The following is a 4961-nucleotide window of genomic DNA, read 5'->3' as shown; positions in this document are numbered from 1 at the left end:
ATTCGCATTTATTAGTGTAAAATATGAAGTTTACTTTTAGTGAGATTTTTATTCAAAATCATCAATAATCTTCAAGGTTAAGTAACTATGTACAAAAATAAATTACATCAATATCGATTCAAAGTATATTTCTAGATTTGGTTGATTTATCTCTGTCTGAATTTCCTCGGTGACAGTTGATGTTTATTTGTTTGTCTCCCCTTTTTCCGTGTTCTCTCATTCTCTTTAAAACGGTCCGTTGAACGGACGCGCGTATAGTCTCTCGCTCATGCGCATCCGTTTTCCAAATTGTCAACTGCACGCGACGCGTAATACAATTGCATGTATTGATGCGTAAAAGTTTGCTGGTATCATCTTTTTGATGACGATCCTTTATTTTTATGCGTCGCACATGAAAGGAAATAAATAGTACAAAAAACTGTCCAAGGTCGGACCGCGTCGCGTGTGTTTATATCCCGTTTTCATTGGGTCTTTGTCCATGAAGCAACAGACACGCTTTTTAATTGCATTTAAATATTAGCTAAATTATTATCATATAGTTTTGATGGGGTGTTGAGTGTTTTATGTGTTGAATAAGGCGTGGCGTGTTTGTGCATTTTCCGCTATCCCCCACCATAATTTCAGTTAAGATAATGATCCAAGCCCCCCCCCCCCATGAACTAGAAGTTCCATGAAATAAGACACCGATGTCAATTCAATTCAATTCAATTCTTTATTCCATTTCCATTCAAAACACAATACAAAGTTATATAAAGTAATACAAATCAAATACAATTTTACAGACGAGCATTCTTATCTTACTTCGTAAAACAAAAAACAGTATAATATTGAGCGTAAATGGAAATGAGGGGGGTCCACTAAATGAGGGGGGGGGGGTCCATGTCAGTGGTACCATAACGTTTTTTCTTCATTTGATTAAACAAATTAACATTATTAGTCTTATATGAATTCGGGATTGAGTTTTTGATAACACTTCTTTACCGGAAAGGGGCGTTTGCAATATAAAGCCTGATGATAACTGATAAAGATAACATTTTATATCCACACTTTGCATTCTTTGGGATGTATAGCTGAAACCAAAGTTTCCCCATGTTAACTTGACACTGTTTAACACGACAAACTGATACCACTCTAACTAATCATGGAGCCGAAAATGATTATTGTCCTTTATTTTCGCATCGAAACGATCTAGCTTAGACAAGGGCTAAAATACTGTGGTCGCCAAATCTCTTCTCCCCAATCTATTGTCTAAATCCCACAGCGCCATCTGCTGTTAAACACTGTCCAGGCTCGCGGTCTGCGCTCCGTGATTGGTGTAAACAATCGACCAATGAGGTGCCTTTACGCAGTACCGCGCTCTGAATGGCCAACGCGTTGTCCAATAGAATCCAGCCTTTGCACCCGTCTGAGAATTCTTTTCTTTTTCTTTCTTCCTCGTATCTTGAGACCACTGCCTCACGCTGTATTGCTGAGAAAAGAAGAAAAGAAGAAGAAAATAGAAAAATAGTAAAATACTCCTCCGACGAAGTTGAACCCTGTCCTTTGTTGGTTCACGCCAGATTTGTTTTTCAACGATAAGAACTATTTGTTACGAAAAACTGTGACTCATTTATCATGATGTTATTTGTGAATTTTGCAATCGTATATTATTACTAGTACTACAAGCCTGCAATCACAGAGGGGTTTGTAAATTATCATATCATTTCTTTATTTACTCCTAATTCTAAACATATTTCTTTAATTCATTTATTCTAATATTTCTCCTCATTCACCTCCCTCTCTCTCTCCCCCTCTCTATCGTTCACACCCCCAGTGATAAGTTTTTTTTTTTTTTTATACTAGTTTGATTTTATCGTTTCTTTCATTTTACCAGTTTACACTCAAATACTTCCCCCTCTCCTCGCTTTGCTTAGGTACCTTTCTTTCTTTCTTTCTTGTTCTTTCTTTCTTTCTTTCTTTCTTTCTTTCTTTCTTTCTTTCTTTCTTTCTTTCTTTCTTTCTTTCTTTCTTTCTTTCTTTCTTTCTTTCTTTCTTTCTTTCTTTCTTTCTTTCTTTCTTTCTTTCTTTCTTTCTTTCTTTCTTTCTTTCTTTCTTTCTTTCTTTCTTTCTTTCTTTCTATCTATTTTCTATCTATCTATGTTCTATCTATCTATCTATCTATCTATCTATCTATCTATCTATCTATCTATCTATCTATCTATCTATCTATCTATCTATCTATCTATCTACCTACCTACCAAATCTAACTATCTATTCATCGTTTTATATTTCCCTTTCTTATCTAACATCTCTTCCCAGGCCTCTCCACCGAAATCAATACTTTTATTCTCTCCCTTATATTCCATTGCTCTAAGAATATCTATCACATCTATTTACCTAAAGTGATTTGATTTATGCTTTTCGTTGTATTAGGAGAACGTACATCAGCATTGTCACTGATTTTTTTTTCGTGATTATTTTGCTTTCTTTGTACTCCCTTACTCTGATTTGAAAACCGATTTTAATGGTGACTTTTATCACTCCGTTTCCCTTTCGAATCATCTGCCCATCGGCTTATTAATGGTGTATTTGTATGTGCATTTATGGGAATATTCTCTATTTTCACTCCGAACGCGTCATTTCTTTGTGTAGATCTAATATTTACACAAGCCTCGATACAATTCATATTTGCTTCTTGTCATATTCTCTCACATCATCCGTCAATCTGATCGTATGCCTGTCCGTCACATACTTTCTTTTTTTTCCCGTGATTCCTTTCTTTCTCTCTCTCTCTCACACCCCTCTCTTTATATCCCCTCACTCTATCCGTCTGTGTGTAAATCTCTCTCTGTCTCTCTTCGATTCATCATCCTTTATCCTCTCTATTTCACCCTCTCTCCCCTCTCCTTCTCTCTGATTCCCTGTCTTCCTCTATTTTCTCGTTCTATTGTCTGTCTGTCTGTTTCATTCTCTATCACCAACTCCACTTCTTTCACCAAAAGCACCCCTTCTACCCCGTCTCTCTCCTTCTTTTCCATAAGACTGTCTCTCCATCCTTACCCCTCGATCCTTCTCCCTCTCTCTCTCCTCTCTGTATGTCCGTCTGTCTGTCTTACTCTCTGTCCACCACCCTCTTTCTCTCACTCCCCTTCTTCTTCTCTCTCCCTTACTTTCTCCCACATCTCTCCTCTCCTCCTCCTCCTCCTCCTCCTCCCCTTCTCTCTCGTTCTCTCTCTCTCTCTCCCACATCTCCCCGCGGCCTGTCATCCCTGTCACTTTCTGACTCTTTCCATGAAAGGGGAGGGACGGTTCGCAAAGATTATCGACACTCCGCCATCCAAACGTTGATCAAGTCCACAGGTGGGTGGGGTTCGAAGCCCCTCTGGGGATTGTACAAGGTGTGGTTTGTTATTTCTTCTTCATTTTATTATTTTTCATTCAGCGCGGCGTTGGGTTTACTTTGGTCCGCGAGGACGTGTTGGCTATGCATACAATCTATTCACGGAAGAGCAAACATGGCCGCCGCAGCGGACAATACTCTATTCAAATAGAAACATTCCTCTTTACCCCCCCCCCGCCCCTCCCATCCAGACAGGACTGGACCTCTCGTTCTACTGGCTCTTCAGCCCCCCCCCCATCTGTCCCTGCAATGGTTATCTGATTTTGTGTGACATATCGAAATGTCAAATATAAAAACATAAACAAATAATTGAATTGAAATCTCAATCTTCACTCTCCCCTTCCCATTAGGCCCTCCCCTCTCTCTTTATTTCTCTCTTCATGGCTCTATCTATTCCCCCCTCTCTCTCTAAATTCCATTTGCAAGAATTATAGTTCATTTTGTGTAAAAAAAAAAATATTATCCTACTTCATTTGAGCCATTTTCCGTCTAGAAAATAAACCAAATGAGAGTAGAAAAACAATAATGAATAATACATTCATACATGTATATGCTAATGCCTATTTGCGAGCCCACCAAATTGATCTCTCTCTCCCTGTCTTTCACTTTCTTCTTTTCTTTCCTCATCTCTCAGTTTCCTTTCCTCTCTCTATAGTGTGGTTCTTTCCCCCTCCCGATTTCACTCTCTATCGACCTCATTCGCTCTCTCCATTTTTCCCTCCTTCGTCTCCACACGACCTTCATTCCCTTCAATCTCCCTTTCTAGAACATTTTCAAAGCCCTTCATTTTCAAAAGCAGGACCATCTCTCCCAGCTAAAACATGTATTTCAAAGAGACCAGTCACGATAGTGGTATAGTACTTAATTTTCATAAGCATACACGATTACCCCTCTCAGCTCAAAGTTGGCTTTCAAAGGGGCGCTACTTTCATGATAGTGGTCCTTCATTTGTTAAACATTATGACATCTCTCAGCTCCAAAACACTCAATATTTGGTTCTGTACTTTTGAAAACGAATATGCACCCCCTTCCCCTCCATCTCTCTCCTTCATTCTCTCTTCTTTTCTTTTTGCCCTCTTTCTCCCACTCTCTTTATTTTTCAAAGATTCATATTCTTCTCATTTTCTTTTTTGATACTTACTCTCCTCGAAGTTCTGAGTCGCCCCTTGTTACCACCATTGTAAAGTGCACAGTTACCGCTGTGAAGTACACTAACCATTGTAAATCGACTGAGGTGGTGTCCCCATTCAACAACCAAGTATCATTTGCTTTCGAACATTTAGCCCCCTTTTGTATTTCTGATTCGACCTTCGGCCTATGTGCATTCAAGGGTGCTAGAATGTCACCTTCCCGATTGTAGCTTTTAACAATGCCTGGTTACCGGTATGCTCCACTGATCTGAGGAGGGACTTTGACTTTGATTTTGTTATGAGGAGATGAGGGCTGAGTGGGAGCCGACACGAGAGGGGGTGGGAGGCAGGTAGAGGCAGGGGCGGAGGAGGGAGAGAGAGGGGAGGATGAAGGAGGAGGATGGGGAGAGGCGAAGCACCTCGAGGACAAAATAAAGGAGAGGAATGATAAG

The 4961-nt window shown here is 39.7% G+C and overlaps 1 long non-coding RNA gene across 1 annotated transcript; it reads right to left on the bottom strand.

Moving 5' to 3' along the window:
* Positions 1 to 698: 698 nt before the first annotated feature.
* LOC135156856 (uncharacterized) lies at positions 699 to 4726 on the bottom strand. The gene is made up of 2 exons (XR_010295912.1): positions 4521 to 4726; positions 699 to 1468 (listed from the first exon to the last, which is right to left on the bottom strand). It is a non-coding gene; the product is annotated as an uncharacterized LOC135156856 (long non-coding RNA).
* Positions 4727 to 4961: the final 235 nt, after the last annotated feature.

This window comes from Lytechinus pictus, chromosome 15, assembly GCF_037042905.1.
Source record: "Lytechinus pictus isolate F3 Inbred chromosome 15, Lp3.0, whole genome shotgun sequence".
NCBI classification, from domain to species: domain Eukaryota; kingdom Metazoa; phylum Echinodermata; class Echinoidea; order Temnopleuroida; family Toxopneustidae; genus Lytechinus; species Lytechinus pictus.
The sequence above is the reverse complement of the archived record's forward strand: the minus strand, read 5'-3'. Positions and strand labels throughout refer to the sequence as shown.